Source organism: Pinus tabuliformis, chromosome 9 (assembly GCF_031772625.1).
Source record: "Pinus tabuliformis cultivar Carrire ecotype Pingquan chromosome 9, CPIR1, whole genome shotgun sequence".
Lineage (NCBI taxonomy): Eukaryota > Viridiplantae > Streptophyta > Pinopsida > Pinales > Pinaceae > Pinus > Pinus tabuliformis.
The window spans coordinates 500,341,468-500,362,901 of record NC_142307.1 but is presented as its reverse complement, the minus strand read 5'-3'; positions in this window follow the sequence as shown (position 1 = coordinate 500,362,901).

Here is a 21,434-nt window from a genome sequence, read left to right as displayed (position 1 = left end):
TCATTCCTTTTGCAAAAAGACAAGTTAGGGATGTTACTTGACCAGTAGCTGTGTTTGAACCGGGGAATGAAAGATGGTCTATGAGCTGGACCACTCTGCCTTCATGCGGGAAACACATCACTCGAAAGAGTGAGGAAACAATAGCTCCCATGCTATAAATGTAGTCACGTCCAAGGAGTATATTGTAATCTAATGGCCCTCGGACTACTATCATGTTCAGATGAATGATTTTCCTTCTCAACGTTATAGGAAAATTTGGAAGGATCCCTAACGGTCGACTGGTTCCTTTGTTGAAGCCTGACAGATTTCAAATCTCAGGTAGAAGTGATGGTGAACCAAGGACTTTCCAAGCAATTGAGGAAAGGATACTCACAGAGGCCCCTTCATATATGATCATACCAGCCATGATCATTCTGTAAGCTTGTACTATGATTTGGAATGGTACATTAGATGGTAGGTGGGGTCTCCTTAGTAGATTCCAATCGAAGGAAATGACTAGATTACTTGTAGGAGGGACCGAATAGATGGCCGGATGAATCTCTGATGAACTTCCTTCCTGCAGTAAAGGAACATGGTAGATTTCCCTCAGGTTCATTGGATTCTGTGTTAACAAAAATAATTTGAACGGTTTCGTTCTCATCCTGTTTGGAGACGATATCATCCAAAGATGGACCTTCTGAAGAGAAGACCAGATCGACTTCCGTCTCGACCTGTTGACTTGGGTCCGGTGTCGACTCAGAGCATTTATCTTTGATGATAGATGCTTTGACCAACAACATAGGCGTGTCAGTCAATTTTTCAACTAGCAATGGACTTGGCAAGAGTTTCTTGTATCTAGGAGGAAGTCACTATGGTGAAGCAGGACAATTATCCAAGACTCTTTTAGCTTCATCTAGGAAGGGAAAATAGTGGAGGGAATAATCGCCTTCACATAGTCTACAAGGAAATTTAGATCTTCCTTTTTGTCCATTAACTTCGTTTTCACTAGTTGACGGTGTACTCTCAACATGATCATCAGAGGTTGAAGACACCAGATTGTGCAAGCGGGGAGACCAGTCCCTTAAGATCCATGGGATGCAAGGAAAATCTCGATGATAGTGATCTCCCTTGCAAAATACACATGGAGATCTAGGTTTGGATGGTGCAGTGTGTGGATTTTCGCTAGACGATGCATGGTTGCCCCCTTTCGCCATTGGCTTCTTCTTCTTCTTCTCCTTCCCTCTCTTCTTCTTCTCAGTTACTTGGTTCTTAGTTTTACTAGCTTCACCAGGCAAAGAGGAAGAAGGAGAGGGAGAAACAAACGAAGTAGAAGGTTGGGGGGTAACTCTAGTATCATCTGATTTTTGATTTGATTGCTAAGGAATCACGGTGTTCTAAATGACAGAGGTCGAGAAAAGCCGTACTGGCAGGCCAATTGTGAGTCCTGGAAGGGACAATGTAGCCATTTGTGGAGCACCAACATCTCCCCAAGAGGAGAAGGGACTAGGATTTCCCCCAAGAGGAAATCGTTGGTTGGTGCACTCCATTTTCTCAACCTAATACCAACGAGGGAATAGTGATGTTATTTCGATTAAAATAAATTTTATGACGCTTTGACACAACTTTCTTTTTCAATTTTAAAGAGTCGAGAAAAAGCTAAAGATGACTCTAGTCACCTTGGATTTTTAATGAGCCTAAAGTGACAAGTGCTCAGATGGACCTTTTCTTTTAAGGAGATTGAAAAGGAACGAAAGTGACTACTCTGGAAATCTAGACAGAGGGATTACCAAAACAATCGCAAATCTGCAGAATACTTTTTACGTACGGTAGTTAATCTTCCCGAATGATGTGTTCAGTGCATTGCAATTGATAGGGCGGCAGACATGGCTTCCTAAGGATAAAGGATATAGCCTATTATGGTCTCCCAATATATACTCGATGGTATGTGGGAACACAAGTCCATACTGGCACTCGTCATATCAAAGAGAAGGAATCACCCAACCTATGATGAAGACAATAGTTACCAGGCTTTACGATGCCAGAATAGGTCTCTAATATGGACTTCTAAATGTTGTGCGTTAGGTTCCAAAGCGTTTTTATGTTCATTGAGGTTTATTTTACAATTGATATTTCTTAAGAAGTTTGCCTTTAAGGTTCACCACGTGATGTAGATATACAATTCCTAAATATGCAATCTGAGATGATAAATAGTTGTTTACTTTCTTTTTGCAATGAAAAACCTAGCTACTAAGGAAAGAGAAATGAAATTCTTTCAACATAGAGTAGAGAGCACACACTAAGATGCACTGTCCTAAATCAATTTCCACATGCAGTCTAAATGCAAGTGGACATGCATGTATTTGTTTTTCAGTTTCCTTAATCTGTGAATGACAAAAACAAAACTAAGTACATATCTGAATTATTTTTCTTCAAAGCGACACTTCAGCAACTTCTTTTCAAAGAGGAAAGGAAGATTAAGACGACACTTTCAATTTTGACTTGAAAACTTCTTTCGACGCTTCAAAGAATTGATGATTCAAATCAAATACAATGGCAACAGTGTAATCGACTATCTAAAAGAGGAATACTTTATGACACTCTTTTCTTTGACTGAAAATGACACTTGCGACACTTTCAAATCAAAAGACGACGGTTCGATTAAGCTACTGTTTGCAAAGGAGAACTGTAAATGATGAAAAATACATAAAAAAACATTCACAATTCTTTATCAATGGAGGTTGAATAATGCAAAGGAAGAGAGTTTCAACAGTGATATACTGATCATAGACAGTAAAACTACTGAATAAAGCTGAAGACAATGGAGAAAAAACCAAAATCCGGAGGTAAAAATAGTCTCACTCAATCATCTCACCTGTAACGCAGGGAAACAGGGATGCATCTCACCTGCAACACACGGGAGGTGCGATGGTCTAGGGATGTGACTGAGCTTGGTTTTCACTCACAGTTTGTAGCTAAGTTCAGGGATTTAGGCTGAGCTAATGATAGGCAGTAAATACAAATTACATGGGCTGATCTATTGATGTTATTTGAGCTACCACCAGGGCGCTTAGGATGTTTGTGAGTCAGTTGTTCAGTTCATAAACAAACCCAGAGATGGACTCAAGCAGCATTGATCTACTTTGCAGTTGCATAGCAAAAGCTGGCTTAACTTCAGGCTTCGTCTGTAGTTTATAAAGCAAACAAATAGAAACAAACAAACAAACTATTCGCTCCCCAGTGGAGTCGCCATTTTGTTATCGGGAAAACTAGTGTCCATTTAGAGCTGCTAGTCCCACTAAGATGAGTAGCTATCTTAGAAACAAACAATTTAAAGTCACTTGTGTTTTCCTTTATGAGAGATAGATGAGAGAGAAGCATAGAGTACCAACCTCAGTCCTTCGCTTGGCTCCTTGCTTGTTTCCTCTCTCCCTTGATAGAGCTTTTGCCACTCTTTTCTCACTTGTCTCGCTTCAAAGAACACCTGTAGAGTCAAAGCAGCAAAATACCATTAAAGCATAGAGATATATAACCATAAACAGTATAGGATCAAATGTATATTAACCATACAAATGCATACACAAATACAAGATTCAGAGATATACAAGCATATGGAGGAAAACTCAAATAACTTTATTGATAGAAGTAGTAGAAGAGGGGATTACAACCAAGCTGTCTGATCCAGCACCATCCTCCCAGCATGAAAGCCCTCTTCACCTCATGAAAAGATTAGATCACCCAACAATACAATGTTTCACAGAGAAACCAACAACGCTTCCTTACAAAATACGAAATTCCAGCCTCCAGATCTCTAGGATGAGGGATACATATATAGATATTTGCAGGTGGGTGAGTCAGCTTATGGGATTTTGATTAGTGTCATTTCTCTAATAGTTTTTGGTTCCACTTGGAGATTTCATGATCTCTTACTCATCCCTGGGCAAATTCATAGAGGCAAGTATCAAATGAGTAGGTTTTAGAAGATTCTCTATGTTTCCACCTAGCAAACTGCCTCTGCCGTTTGTCTGCTCTCACTCATCACACCCTACAAAATGGATTTTCAGTATGAATTGCACCATTTGTGTGTAGCAGGTGATATGCATCGCACCTTTAGCATTGAGCAGTCTGTATGGTCCAGTTTTGACCAGTTCTGAGTAGTTTTTCAGGGAGAACTTCTGGGAGATGATGTAATCAGCTAACCTTGTTCCTTTAGGGTATGAAACAACACTTTTAGGGGTTTTATAAGCCCTTGCTTTATCGACATATGTGATTGGGGTTGCAGTGCCCAAATATGTCAATAAAAAAGGGATAACTTTTCTCGTTAATGGGAATATATTAAAACTTTATCATAAGCCCTCGACAAGAGAATAATTTATTCAAAGTTTATAGAAAAATTCTGAGCTGAAATTGGTGAAAAAGGGAGATTATTATCCTCTACCACCAAAATATATTTGATTGATTTTCTATAAAAAAAAAAAAAAAAACTATTGAAAAGAAAATAAAAACAAAAATGCATAGTTATGAAAACCATCATTTCTGGCAAAAATTACACAAACAATCCTAGTTGAAAATTGAGACTTTTAGGAGCTTGTATTTCTCCTTTCCTTTTTGCAAACTAATTTTTTAGATCAAATTTCTAAGACTGGTAACAATTTTGATCTAGTTAAACATTCTACAGTTGATTCATTCTAGGGAACAAGCAAAGATTACCTTCAAAATTGCAAACAAATAAGTTTCAAATGCACAAACGTGAGGTAGGATGAAAGGTAACATCATGTATAATTCGTCAAATTTTTAAAGTATAACTTTATGATTTGAGATGAATACATGGACTAATTTACCATTATTTTTCAATAAATAATAAATAAAAGGCTTATGAGAAGCCTCAAATCCTAATGATGGCATAATAAATTTGTATTCCACCACCTTGATTCATAATATCCTAAAGACTCCTTTTCCAAATCAGAAAATGAAAAATAAAAACCTATATCACAACTTAGAAGTTTTTAACAAAGAAATCATGGGTAATTATTATGGAGAGTCATATTTTACTACCGCTACACAATCTTATCATAACCCTTACTCCATTATTATCCATCACCCTCCTCGTTCATTTCACCAAACCATTCCATCATCCTCTCATCATTCCCTATAACAAATATTGAAGTGAGATTCTAAGGTAAACCTTCCCTTACAGCCATGGGTTTCATAATTCATCATGAGCCTGAAGGAGTGAAGTTCTTAGCCACCTATCCAAAGGTCATAAAGAAATTGTAGAATTGTGTATTGTTTAATTTATTTAGGAAGTTTGAAGGTTATGATACGGAGGTCACAAGGGCATTCACAAGGGTGTTTGATAGATTTGAGGCCAAAATTGGGGACATTAGACTGAAGGTGACAAAAACATTCTTAGTAGAGTCTATAGACCCTCAAGAATTAAAAAAAACTAATTTAAATGCCAAAAAATTAAAGACAAATAATGGAAATCCTTCCTATAAAATACAAACATGAACATCTCAACATTTAGAAAAGGTATTCTAGAATCTGCATTTACGAGGAAATGCCAAAAAATTTTATTTGTTTTGCAAAAAATTCTTACATGTGAAGAAATATATGGAGTCATATTGTTTTACCATGCTCAATTATTAATGCATTTTATAAAGGGAAAATAGTTAAATTTACCGTACTATCTGCTAAGTAGTTTGAGTAAATTGGCCTTCAATATTCAAAGAAACTCAAGAAATGTTGATAGGGCTCTTATCATCATGGAATGGTCAAAATCAGTGTTGAAGAAAAAATAAAAGCCCAAAATGACAATTTGAAAGACCTTTTAGCGAGAAATAATTTTGTCAAAGTCTCATATGAAGAAATGGTTCCAAGAATGAGAAAGAGGGCAAGCAGGGTTCCTCCAAACCCTAACCCTCAAGAAGAAAATGAAAAAATTAAAGATATTCTAGTACATGAGACAAGGAAAAATGATGTAGCAGAGGCAAGGGACATACATACTGAAGAAACAAAGGAATTCACAATATTAGAAGGTAAACTAAAAGGGAATCCAAATATAGTTGAACCAGAAAAAATTCAAATCTGCTAGATACTCTAGTGAAATTGACTAGATGAAGCCCTAAGGAGAAGTAGAGTGTCAAATAACAAAAGGAAATGGTATCAAAACTAACCATAGAAGTAAAATTAAAGAAGTCAAACATTATTATTTCACTTGAACCGAAAAGAAAAATACCAAGAGGAAAAATTCTCAAGAAACAAAAGATCCAAAAAATGGATGGAAGAGTCAAAAAATTACAAGGAGCGTGCTGAAATAAAGTATTTTTGCTTCATCATAGGTTATATATCTTCAAGAGTCAAAATCACGGGTGCCACTAGTTCCAAAAGAAAAGAGTCAAGAGATAGATATCATTAAGAAAAAAGCATATGATTATTTTGAATAATTAGAGAAAGAAGCACATTAGAATAAGGTAAATCGTTCCTTTGAACATAATTTCAATGATGATGTTCCAATATTCAATATCCTTATAGAAGATGGAAGTATTCATTTCCATATGGAGCAAGAAATTATTAAAATTCTAAAGGAGGAGATAAGTGAACTTGAAATACTAGAAAATCACGTGAAAGGGTAAAATTAGTTTCTCAAAGAATATAATGACAAAATTCTCAAATGAATGTATCATTGGTACCAAAAGAATTTAAAACTCAAGAAGGACAACACGTTGCTCCAACATAAAGGATTAAAGGCCAAAATATCAATGAAGAAACCCAGGTGGTTGGTTTCTATGTAGAAGAAAGGAGTTCAGAGTAACTTGGACATTTTGATCAAAGCCTCTGAAGCAATTCTTTAAAATATCAAATGCTACTACAATTTTTAAATTATTCTACCAACAAGAGCATGTGCACATGCAAAACCCTAAGCTTGGGGGAATGTTGGGACACAACAATTGCATATTTTTGATAGTTTGTTACCCTACCCTTTCACCCATTTGCCACTTATCGTCACATCACTACAATACTATTTTGAAATAAAAAGGCATCATAGATACATAAATAATCAACAAGGTAAAGGTGCAATATTTTATGAATTCTATATGTTTTGCATTGTAAATTTGGCTTAATTCACGTGAGTTATATAATTTGACACAATCCGCAGCCACAGTAATATTTTGCAGTTGAATCTAAGGTTTGAATAAATCCCATATAGGACAGATCAACCAAATCACATGGGAATATTCCAAATGGTTCCTACATGGATTTCCACCTATTGGGCATGGGAAAAAGAATCCTATTTGATTGAAACAACAAAGTCAAACCACTCGTAAAATTATGTATCATATAAAATTTGAGGTCTAAAATGGGCCTCAAAACAAAAATGTACAACCAAAATAAACTTTATTAGGAACCAGTAGGATTCAGGATGGTGATGTCAACCATGGAAGATGATTCACCATTTTTGGAGTAAAAGGGTAAAAAGATTAAAAGAAACTATTTTTTCAAATCATATTTTCAATTTATCTCCCTACAGTTTTACTCAAATTTAGAGTAAGAGAACTTTTTGGATGTAGAATTTAATTCCTCATCCAAGGAGTACCCATGTTGCATACTTTGGATGGACCTTTCTACATGAAAAATGTGATTGCAATCATGTTTTTTCACATATTTCTCATTTTTCATGTAGCAAGGTCCATAAAAAACATGAAACACGGATACTCCATGGATGATGAATTAAATTATGCATCCAAAAATTGTTCCCGCTCTAAAATTGAGTTAAACTGTAGGGAGATAAGTTGAAAATACAAGTTGATTTATTTTTCCTCTAAAATTTGATGATGCAATCTCTTATTTTATTATTTCCACCATTATTCTATAATATTCCTTAGGAGGCCAATTTTAAACCTCAAAATTTCTCTAATGATATGACGTCTTCAGAATATTTGGATTCAGAAAAAAGTATCAAGTAAGCGTGATCTTAAAAGAACAAAAGAAATGAAATAACATGATGTTTTTATTCACATGATTCACTTCCTTGATAGTGAATCATGTGAATCAGAATTTCAATGGAAATCAAAGACTAAATTGTAATTTCTTAGATCTAGCTTCTAATAATTATTTCTTAGGATAGTTATTTTAAAATATTATAAAATGTTTCTGCTTCACTGAGAAGCAAACCATATGCTCAATATGCTTGATGTTATTATTTTTAGATAAAAATGAAGTTATTTTGACTATACACAGACTTCTCAATTAATACTGTTCTCTTTTATGGTCGCGCTTCAGTAAATTTTCAGAATTGGTGTTTGATCAGTAAATTCTCTGACTTTTCCATATCTCATGCACCTCAAAAGGGACCCTTATTGAGTACGTTGTAGATTATTTTCGCTTATGTTTACTTTCTGCAAGATTTCTTTTAAGTATTTCATTTAATGGTCTAATTTTCTTTTTTCATTTACGCACTGTCTTTTACTCATTTAAGTCTTACTCTTATGAAACTACAAGCAATTGAATAAACCTATGAAAAATAACAAAAGCATTTGTTAATTGCTTCTTGTTATTAGTCTTTTACCTCTGCATTTATTTTAGCCTCTGATTTATAGATATTGCGTAGGCATGAATGAATTGTGAACTTTTTACATGCACACCAGCCAATTCAATTTTACTTTGATCTTATAGATAACTGTCATTTCAAATTTATCTTTCCTAGAATAACATCTTCTCATTTTCACAAGATAAGCTTATCTTTATTTTCCTTAGAATGGAATTCAAATGTTTCTTTAGAACATGGTTTAAATTCTTTCCTAAAAAAGAATTCTCAATTAAGTTCTCATTAAATAGATTCTTCCTTCTTTCATAGAATAACTGTCTTTATATTCATTAGAATAGATTGGCCGCATATTTCCGTTCCTTAAATATATTCATCTACTATGCAATCTCTGTTTACATATGCGATTGATTAATTCTTCTTTTGATTAAAAAAATTGAAATCGATGAATGATATTTATTTAACGAAGTATAGTTTCTTCGTTGTCACTTAATGAAAGGTTCTTATCTAAGAAATTAACTAAATACCTGTAATTTATAAAACATATGTTAATCGTTAATAAGAGATAAGAGCAAGATTAGTAAGTTTTACATCTTTGCAAATAAAATATGAAGGAAGAAGCTAACTCAAGGTGGCCATTGAGTCAGTTGAACCTAATATTCTAAGGGTCCAAGTGATGAGTTCAGATAGGACGATGGGACATTGTTAGATCAATATTGAGTGAAGTATTGAAAAACTCACTAAGTCTCTTGTAAAGTCATAGTGGCTGAAGTCATATTTGGCAAGAAATGCAGGTAGAGTGTCCCACCGAGCACATGAAACACTCTGTGCATCGGCAAGCAGTGGCACTTCCACAAGCTCACTGGATGCCACTGTTTGTATAAGTGCAGAGTGCGTGACATCATGCACATCTCTTGTGCAGTATAATTATGAAATGTTGGGATCAAATTCATGAAATTAAATGGAGGCATAAGGAAGATTAAATTTGAGCCTAACAATGCCACAAATTTTCTTCTTTTGATCAATACCATGGACCACATAGAGGTACTCGACCTAGTCGCCTTTGAGGGGTGCAAGGAATTGGAAACAAATTATGTGATGTCTTACGTGATTTTCTTGGACGTGTTGATCAACTGTGAAGGATACGTAGCTGTGATGAGAAGAAGTGACATAATTACAAATTACCTTGAGAGTGATGCAAAGGTTATGGAGCTCTTCATTGTTCTATGCAAGGAAGTCACCATCAATTAGATCGATGTATTCGGGCAATTGATCAAACAACAAGTGGATGTTCACTACAATGGATTATTATATTTTACAAAATTTTACAATAAGGGAAGTGCGGGAATGTAAAGAACTGTAGAGAAATCACCATTCTCTGCACTCTCGCATTCCTAACAATAATTAATTATAATATACAAACTATAGAGAAACACTCACATAAATATGCAAAAAAAAATATTTTATTTTAAAATAATAAAAAGCGAAATATAAATCAACGAGTGGATGCTCACTGCCATGAAGCATTATCTTTTACAAAAATTTACGATTGATGGAAGTGGGGAGAAATTCATTATAATATACACACTCCTAACTCCATTGAATTAATTAATATATAATAATTAATTATAATGTCTCAAAAAATATTAACTCTATCTAATGTTGTCTAACATCCAAATTCAAAGGAGAATGTGGAGTGCAAAGGTCACATTCATTGTGTGGAGTGTGAATCCGCCTCCACACTTCGCACAATAATCCTGAGCATGTGTTAAGTCACTCCACACTCCGCACAATGATTGCTCCAAGGCTATGTTAAATCGCTAATTTATATCATGATATCAATATATGTGACATCTCTGATAATTCAAATACAAGAATTTGGATGGAGAATAATTATCAAAAGGAAGCGTGACAAGGCTTGTTCTACTCCAGACACCATACAATTAAATTATGGGTAATGGATTCTTTGAAGACATGGATTAATACGATATAATTTACTTTCCTCTAAATTATATTCAAAATTAAAACTTTATTCCACAGCAGATTTTCACAATCTTTAAATTTTTTTATAAAGTGATATTAGATGAAACTCAGCGTGCATGGATAATGGATCGAAGATTACATTCTTCATAGATTAACCATAGATGGAGATAAGAAAGAGTTTATTTCCCTTTAAATTATATGCAAACACTTTTATTACACTTTTTTTTGTTATATTTTTAAATTTGGGTTCAATGTGTTATTAAAATTAAAATCTTCTTGCATGGACAATGGATCCAACCTTAGATTCCTTGGAAATGTAATCGTTTACATCGGGACTAAAAGTAGCATATGAGTTTAGTTTTCTTTTTAACTCGCATATTTTCAATCATTTTTATGCTTTTTCTTTTAAATGCTATTAATGAGCTCTTAATACTTCACAGTTCTGTTATATTTACCACAAAAGGTTTAAAATAAATAAACATATTATTATGTATATGACCGCCACCAATTGCTATTCTCTATAACTGTGTTTGATTGAGGCATGCAGAACAAATATGAGAATGTGTCTCGTATCCAAAGTCAAAGGGGAATGTGGAGTGCGGAGGTGGATTTTATTATGCGAAGTGCCAAGACACCTCCCCACTACGCATAACGATCTCGAGCCCCTATTGAATGACTTTCCATTCCACATTCCAGCGCTCCAAATATTAACACTCTCAGTATATAGTTTTTCGACAGAACTCCTTGGTTGCATAACTTCAAAACTAAATGTATATTCTACGAATTGTTGTAAACTATTGAAGTCTCACAATGTCCTCGTCACCTGAAACCCTATACATGGCATTTATGTCGTTCAGCATATTGAGGCATGTCTTATTCTTGTTGAGGGATTTACAACAAAAAGTGATGCATGTGGCCCTGTGGAAACACATAGTAATTTTATGATAAAAAACTACACTCAAGTCCACACTATTGAATTCATAGTCATCGTGAATTATTGTTATTTTTCACGAGGAAATAGTTTTATGTTTTGTTTTTTAATGAATTAATATTATTTGTACTAGCTGACAGGTTAATGCTACATCACGAACAAAGAGTGCATGCATGAATTGTGTGAAATATTTCTCATTATCCAGAGTGCAAAGAAGACACCCCACAATGAAATCTCTTCACACTCTACATACAACAATGAGTTACCTTTGTGGAGGAGGGAACGAAGATGTGTGCGAAAAAAAGTTTGCATTCTTTGTGTTATTTTTTCCACACATGCATTCAACCTAATTAGAAGTAGAGGAAGGGACTATGCTACTTTCAACTATTTATCTTCTTAGTCCCTACCTTCCTAGTGACTATAGTACTCGCTTCATAGTCAAAGTGCATTTACTTTCCGTTATTTTGTTGATTTGTTTCAATTTTAACAAAAGTTTCAGGAAGATGTTGAATATTCTTAATGATCCAAGAGGATCCCAAAATTATACAAATTTGAATTCCTAAAATCTAATAAAAACCAGATCCAAGTCATAGATCTCATCGAGAAGATTCCAATGACACGAACAAAACCTCAATCCAAGTCTATATGAGGAAGATATGCTCATCTAAATTTTGGACCAAACAACAAAATTAAAAAAGTTTGTCAACCTATAGGGTTCTACATGGCAATCCCATAGGTTTCCATATGGAAACCCACTGAATAAGTACAATGAACATGTGGGACCACAACAGGTGATGTGGCAACACATGGTTTGAACATGTGGCACTGAAAAGATGACTAACTTTCGACATGGAACTGACATGCTTGTCGATTGTGTAATGATGTCGGCCAATGAGGGATTTCTATGTGGCCTAATCACATGGTGCCATGGGGAACCTAAAATTAGGCCCATGTGGCCTTGGAATGCACACAACCTCCATTCTACTTTGGTTTATACATATGGCTATTTGGTATAAACTACAAATCAAATCGTTTTCCTTTATTAACAAAAAAAATTCTATTTCATTTGGCTTTATTAACAAATAATTTTGTGTTTAGGCCAAAAGGGGAGGCCCACGAGTTTGACCCTGGGACCTCGCCCAACCACAAATACCTTAACTTATACATACCAACTATTGCACCAACATTGAACTTTGTTAAAGTTGCCTATGAACATGTATTTAAATTGGTCCCATTTGCATGGCAAGAGGAGGCTGCAAGCACTGAGAGGAAAACAATGGTCAGTCGACAGGTGGTAGTTCGAGAGGGGTCCCACGTGGGTCCAGATCGCAAGAAATATTTTGGAGAATATTCTGGAGTATATTCTAGGGAAATATTCTTGGAATATTCTAAACAATTATGGCATGTGTTGAGAAATGTAGCTAGTATCGATATTCATAATTGTATGATGTAATGTACTTATCAAAAAGAAAGAAAAATGAATTTTATTATTATTTATAATGGGTTTCATGCTTTATTAGTTTTTTTCTAGGTGAAGCCTCCATTGAAGGCTTTAGGGTTGATTCATAAGTCATTTTCAATATCTATACCCTCCTTGGGTTCTCCATGTCAAAGAAGAAAAATATTTTTTATGTAAAATTGCTTGTCACTTCTCCATCAAGTCGACCTCAAAGTAAAAACTCAAACCACTATAAAGACCAATGAATTTGACCTATTGTGAGAAAAAATTATGCATTCAATCCACAGTTCTCTAATGAAAAGGAATAACAGAGAAGTCTAAAAGAGAGGTCTACTAAAGAGGAGTATAGATCCTTTAATATCTATCTGCCACACGTATGAAAGTACAATTGTAGAGGACCAACATACAGTTGCATAAGACCAAAGTATAATTACAAATGACTGAATTACAATTGTAGAGGACCAAAGTGTAGTTACAAAGGAATGAAGTACAACTATAGAAAGGACCAAAGAACAATTACAAAGAGGACCAAAAATTTCAGTGCTGCATAAAGGTCAAAGTTACTTGGTGAGTTGAACTGTTTTCACTTGTGAAAATGGATTAGAGTTGAAGGCTGGCTTGATGGATGGAGAGTATCTATCTAAAGGTATGAGTTCTCTCATTTGATTTGGTTATTGAAGAAGAGGAAGAGTTTTTATGATTTTTCCTGAAAGAGGTGTTTTGCTCTGGATGCGTGCCTACATATTGTGTCGTTGATCTTCACGCATTTACTCTTTTGATACTTGCTTGATGAATATAAGTAAAATAAGACAAAAATATTAAATAATAATTAAAGTATATCACAAGTAATTATCAAAGAATGAAAATGTTTTTATCCTTATGATTTTCCAACATGCTATCAAAACTATGAGGTAGGCCACTTGAATAAAATGCAAAGTGATACGAAAAGTACAAGGAATATCATTTCATCTTCTAGGCCACATGTGAATATGGTATTGTATCCTATTGGAAACTCATTGTCTTTGTGATCTGGAAACTTTGTTTGGGACTTTTTTTTCTATCTCTAAGGCCGAGGAGGAACAATAAGCTATTTATGAGATACTACAATGACATATTTTGGCCCTATTGAATAAGATATATATTTGGCCTATTCAAGTGCTTCCACAATATCATCTACTGGCTCCATAATACATTTGACCTCTTGTAGGATAATAACACAGTGATACATATAACAATAAAGAGACTGGACTTGACATAACTACTAAAATAATATATTTGGTCTTACCAGTAAATCTATAGTTAACACATTTGAATGTGGATTAGATAAGATGGAACCTTGATCCAGGAGGATCCAAGAGGATTTATCTAGGAGGATCCAAGAGTATTGAGCAAGGACAATGTAGGAGGATCAATCCAGGTGGATCTCTAAGGTACAAGTGGTATGGTAAGAAGACTCAAAACTCAAAGTGGAAGAATCTCGATAAACTTAGAATTAGATTGAAGTTCTCATCATCCTGATTCCAACGATGCGAACGCCACTCAAATCCAAGCTCATACGAAGAAGTTAGAGCAAGTCAAAGTAAAAGTTTGACTTGGACAAGTGGCAAAGAAAATGACATGAAAGGATTCTTCAGTGAATGGGGAAGTGCCAAATAACAAGCCACTATTGGCCCCACAACTCGCTGATTGTAGAAGTTAGAGGGTTTGTGGTTAAATAATCTCACCCCAACAGACCCCGGCTTGCGATTGCGATATCTCAATCACAGATCGAAGACGGGTCAATGGTTACAACTCACCCCTCGAGTAGGGGAGGGGTGTGATGTGATAATCTCATATCACACATCGAAAGGAACAACGGTAAAGAATCGGCCCTAGAGCAGAGCCAAAGTGCGATGTGACATCACACATCGCACATTACTAAGCGCAGAGTCACATGTACATAGTATTACCCCTGGCTCCACCGATTGCCATATGCCGATGGATACAAGATGCAATACAGTTATAGGGTACGATTTTTAAGACCATTCGGGTCTGCCAGTTCGTAGATCACAGTTTGCACTATGTAGCGACCCGTTTTGGAGAATCACCCTCGACCCCAACTGATTGCAATTTGTGATATTCTATTAGATCTGATAGATTATGTTTTGCAGTTGATAGCCCGTCGAGTGTACCTTTATCCCAAATTTCTTATCACCAAGGATTCAGGTTTTTCCGCCGCTTGAAGGATTAAAGCATCGATTCTTTATGTTAAAACCATCGGTTTAAGGATTAGTGTGCGATTAAGGAGTTAAGTATAAAATAGTCTATAGAAACTGCATTCCGATGGATTTTCTATGTTGAGAATGCAAACACCTGTGAGTTGTCTTTAGACTAATATGTCGATTGTTGAAACAACCTGCTAAACTTGTCATTTGTTAACATTGTCTTGATTGTTAAGAATCCTGCTGATCAACATATAAATTAGGTTATCCACATAGTGAGAGAGGGGGGAGAGAAACAAAGAGCAACGTATATTTACAGAGCAAAGAGGTGGAACCTACTCCTGGAAAGTGGCCAAAACCTTACCTCAGTTATCAGAAGTTTCTAAGGTGTATAAAGCCCTTTTATCAGAATTGGGCGTTTGGATAGGTGATTCTACACAATTTTTCGCGAGGAAGTTAGTGGTGTTGTCTGTTTCTAGAGCTCGGCTCTCCATTTTTTATCTATCCTCCATATTGGAGATATAAGGGTGCTTATATAAAATCTTCTTATACTTCTTCTTTTTTCATGCCATTTAATGAATAAAGGCCTCCCCACTATTGAGCAAGGCCTGGAGATGTAGTCCAAATTGGATAAACTCTGTAATAAAATCTCAGTGTCTTGATCTCATATGTGATTATGGCTCTTTTATCTTCATTTTATGTGCTTATGTTCCATGGTTTTTAAGTGCTTTGTTATATGTAATTTAATAATGCATCCATAACAAAAGCATCTTGGATCAAGGGGTATCAGAGTAAGGACTAGTTGATGCAAATTGCATGAATACGCTAACCAGAAATAAGCCTCAAAGGATGTGCATCACTAAGAGGAGACATGGCAGATGTTGAAACTCATTGGGAGGATAAGCGATCTTATTGCTGTTAAGAATTGTGAGTGTGAATGAATGAGTGTGCAACTATGGAGAATGATAAAGAAATGCACAAGGCCTTCCTGGGAATGAACAAAATGGTGGACATCATGTATGGTGCATATGAGAAGAGTAAAGAGGAGGAGATAGAGAGATCGGAGAGCGATGCATCATCCACATCTTCCGGTGGTTATGCATCTTATCCATCGCCTTCCTCAAATGAGGAGATTAATCAGAGACTTGAAGAAGAGAACACTGCATTAAGAAGGCTACTACAAAAAGAGAAAGAGCACCTGGAAGAATTGAAGCGCAATGATGGAGGTCTTCAAGAAGATCTTGTTGAATTAAGGAGGCTTCTACACGAAGAGAAAGAGGAGAAACATAGGTTTCTATGCCAACTGCAAGCTAAGGACGAGGCGTTGGAAAGGCAGCAACATGGCTGCCATGAGGTAAAAATAAATTCTTCAACTCCAGTATGTTTCTTGATGATGATTTTTCCATTTTTGAAAACCATACTACATGAATCGGGTCCAAACTATTAAAGACAATGGGGTATTAGGGGAAGGGCCTCGACATTAATGGCAAGGGCATCATAAACCCCATCGAGGTAGAGGAATTACCCTATTAGGAAGGACTTGGGTATGTCAGGAAGCAGGTTAGGGAATGTGCCAAAACAACCAGTGAACCACCCATGAAAAAAGATGAGAAGCCCTCATCGGTTCTTTCCAAATCGATAGTGGAGGTAAAAGATGTTGGTTTCTCTTCAGTTTCATATTCACATAGTATAATTTCTGTTGGACATTTGGAGATATCCATTACAGGGACAAACATGAGACTCCTTACTGATATGAGGTACAAGGAAGAATAAGGACTTGGTGTTAATGGCCAAGGCATAACTCAGCGAATGGAGGTTGAGGAAAGACCTTGATTCGCAAGGTTGGGGTGCACTGAAGGATAGTACTCGAAGATGTCAAAAGCTTCCACAATATTGTTGAAACTGCAAGGAAAGAGGATGATGGGAACACATCACCATCATATTATGGTAGTATGCATTGCAGAGAAATAGCTAAGGCAAACAATCATTTCCATGATCGTACCAGATACCAACAGGAAAGGTATAAGAAGTCTTAGTATTGTAATGTTCATTTTCATTACAAATGTATTGTTAATAATGAATGAAAATCATGGCATAGAGAAACTTGTAGTTTTTACGGATTGCATAACCATGTGTTTGCTGAGTCCTTGAAAGGAATGGAAAGAGGATGAGGCATGAAAGGCCATCTCAATAGTAGGAAAATAAGAAGGTAAAGTAGATCTGGAGGAAGAAGACTCATTGTAGTCATCGCGACAAAGGTGTTCATCAAAGAGCCATCTGTTGGAGGATCCATCTAGAGCAGCATCGCGAGGACAAAGCATCTGTGCAAGAACCACGTGAAATAATTGTTCAACTGACAAATGCCCCACAAGGAGATGTCCCATTCACTTCGATAAGTGAGAGATGATATTTCTAGGTGTGGTAGAATGTCATGGTCATATTTCTTGTAAATCATGTGTTGTAGTGATGATGTGTTTTCCATCACTTGTAGAAGCAACCATGATGTTTGGCATTATTTTGTGTTGCATTTTAAACTATGAAAGTGATGATCTGTTTCCACCACTTATTGAAGCAACAATACTGTTTTGCCTTATTTTTGTAGATTATGTGTTGCAGCAATGATGTGTTTTCCATCACCTATTGAAGAAACAATGATGTTTGGCCTTGTATTGATAACTTGGTTATTTCTTCCATTTTTATGTACACTTGACCACAAAGTATGTGTTATAAACTCATGGCAGGTATTGGATTCTTAGCTCATTTTTGGTCATATAGCGAAACATGTAATTTGCAAGATATTGTACTACAGGTTTGCAGGGAATGCAGGTGTTGACTCATCACTTATGGTTCCTAACGACAAAGGTGAAGGAGAAGGAAGGATGACCTGTTAGGAAAATTGTGGTGTAGACAATGTGTAGAGAAGTTGCAGATTATTTTATGTTCTTGGAGGACGAAAATCTTCTCTTAATGGGGAGGATTAATCGAGGAGGATCTAAGAGGATTGATCTAGGAGGATCCAAGAGTATTGATCTAGGAGGATCCATAAGGATTGATCCAGCTGGATCTCTAAAGTACCGGTGACATGGTAAAAAGGATCAAAACTCAAAGTGGAAGAATCTCAATAAACTTAGCATCATATCAAAGTGCTCGTAATCCTGATTCCAACAATGTGAACAAAACTCGAATCCGAACTCATATGAAGAAGTTAGAGCAAGTCAAAGTACAAATTTGAGTTCGACAGGTGGCAGATAAAATGACATAGTAGGATTCTTCATCGAATGGGGAAGTGCCAAGTTGAAGGACACCATTAGACCTACAATTCATTGATCATAGAAGCCAAATGGTCTGTGGTTAAAGAATCAGCCCCCAATAGTCCCTGGGTTGCGATTGGGATATCACAATCGCAGATCAAAGGTGGGTCAATGTTTACAAATTGTCCCTTGAGCAGGGAAGTAGTGTGATCCGATAATTGTACATCACAAATCACAACGAAAATTAGTAAAGAATCATCCCCAGAGCAGAGACAGAGTGTGATGCGACAACGCACATCGCACATCGCTAAGCATAGATTCCTGTGTACATAGTACTACCCCTGGATCTATCTATTACGATATGACGATGGATCCGAAATTTGATATAGTTATAGGGTGAAATTCTTAAGACTTGTCAAGTGTGGTTTTTAAGACCCATCAGATTTGCTGGTTCGTAGATCACAGTTCGCATTATGTAGTGGCCCGTTATGGAGAATCACCCTCAACCTTGACCCATTGTAATTTGTGATATTCTATCAGATATAATAGATTATGTGTTGTAGATGATAGCCCATTGGGTCCGCCTTTATTGCAGATCTCTTATCGCCAAGGATTCATGTCTATCTACCGATTTAAGGATTAAAGCACTAATTCTCTGTGTTAAAACCATCGGTTTAAGGATTAATGTGCGATTAAGGAGTTAAGAAGAAAATAGTTTAAGAATGAAAACACCCGCAAGCTATCTTCGGAATAATATTTCGATTGTTGAAACGGCCTGCTATACTTTTCATTTGTTAAAATTACCTGGATTGTTAAATATCCTGCCCACCAACATATAAATTGGGCTATCCATACAACGAGAGATGAGGGAGAGAAACATAGAGAAGCGTCGATATACAAAGAAGAGAAGCAACACCTTCTCTTTCCAGGTGGACGAAACCTTACCACAGAAATCAGAAGGTTTCGAGAAGGTGCAGGAAGCCCTTTTATAAGAATTGGGCATTTGGATAGGTGATTTTGCATGATGTTTCACTAGGAAGTCAATGGTGCTTCTTGTTTCTAGAGCTGGGCTCTCCATTTTTCTTCTATCTTCTATATTGGAGGTATAAGAGTGTTTGTGTAAAATCTTCTTGTACTTCTTCTCTTTTCATGCCGTTTAATGAATGAAGGCATCCCCACTATTGACCAGGGCTCCGAGATGTAGTCAAAATTGGATGAAATTCGTAATCAAATCTTAGTGTCTTTATCTCATGCATGTTTATGACTCTTTTATATTCATTTTATATCATTATTTTCCATGGTTTTTAAATGCTCTATTATATGTAATTTAAATTTTAAAATACATCCATAGGAAAAGAATCCTGGATCAAACGTCATATGCCAATCTCAACAGTGTATATATATTTAGGAAGTCTCTGATCAAAATTGAAAAAAAAAGTAAGAAGGCTAAGATTTAAAGGAATTTCAACAAAATTAGCATATAAGGAGGTTCAAAATAGTTATGTGTATAACCATTATTCCAAAGATGAGGATATGGTAGAGTAGATAGTTACAAATCAATATAAGTCATGAAATCTGTAATAAGGATCTGAAACTTCCTTCCAATAATTGTAGATGTCATACCACACCTAATCAATAGTATGAAGTTCTGAGGATTACATCAAAGATCTGAGAAGTAAGAATTATAAATACACAAGAAGCAATGCAGAAAGAGCATCTCAACATGGCATCCTTCAAGGAAGAACTAAATAAGGCATAACTTTCTCATTGAAAATAAGTCACTTACAAGATATGAGATAAGAATAATATAATGTACGTACAATTGTTTCTACAAGGTCTAATTACGGTTTCAAAAGTTTCATTATTGTTCTATAGTTTGTAGCATCTAAGTTCATGTAAAACCTAGTTGAGAAACCCTAATATAGTTGATCTCCTCATAGAAACCCAAACTTTTTAGTCTCTAGGGTTTGTAGATACTCTAGGGAAAAGTTGGAAACCCTAGAATTGAATTTGAAACCCTAGAATTGATATCTTGAAAAATGACATAGAGTTTGGAATCCTTAGTTTTTTATCATACTCTTGTACTTGTATACTATTGGTACTTGTCAAGTAAATACTATAGGTACATAAAATAAATTCTTCATGATAAAGAGGAAGACATTCAAGGAGAAAGCTCCAACTTTTCATAATAGATAAGTATTATTTTTTAGTATATACATATATCTATATTTATCATTTTTTCTTATACTTTCTCTTGTATATTGGAAGGACTAAACTTGTAGGCATATTCTAAAGAACAAGGATTGTGGCTAGATTTAGAGGAAGTCCTCTATTGGAAAGATATAAATATTGTTATGTTGTTGAGGGTGATTGATATTTAGATCAAATCAATCCTTGTAATACTTTCTATATTTTGTCTGCTTTGGTGAAGCCCTAACCTTTAGGGTTCACTATGAAACCCTAACCCACTTAGGGTTTGTGGAAAAAGTCTAGAACATATGATGGAAACCCACTCTCTTAATGTTTAGGGTTTGTTGGTGTTATAATGAAACCCTAACCTTTTAGGGTTTATTGTTGATATCTAGGATATGTGATGAAATCATATATTTTTAGGCTTTGGTGAATTAGGGTTTATGGAAAAACCCTTGTAATAATTAATGTAATATCCAAGGAATGAAACCCTAGGTGTATGTGCTTCCATATGATTGAAACCCTAGCTTGGTCAAGTTGTTGTATATATAATGATTATATCTAGGATCTATGATAAAACCCTAATATAGATTGATATAATTTTCTAGGGCATGATAATGTAACCCCTAGATGTAGAATTATTTCACTGTGATTGAAATCCTAACTTGATTTAGGTGTTGATATCTTGGGTTTGTGACAAAACACTAGCAAAGTTGTTAGATTTCTAGGATATAAAAGGTGTAACCCTTGATAACCTAACTATGTTTAGGCTTTGGATATTGAAAGTTTGATTGTTTTGATAACCCTAGATACTCCCATTATTGATAAAGTTGACCTCATGCTCCAATACATATATATTTGTGCTTGGTTGTACTCGTTGTTGAAGATTTGCAGGTGC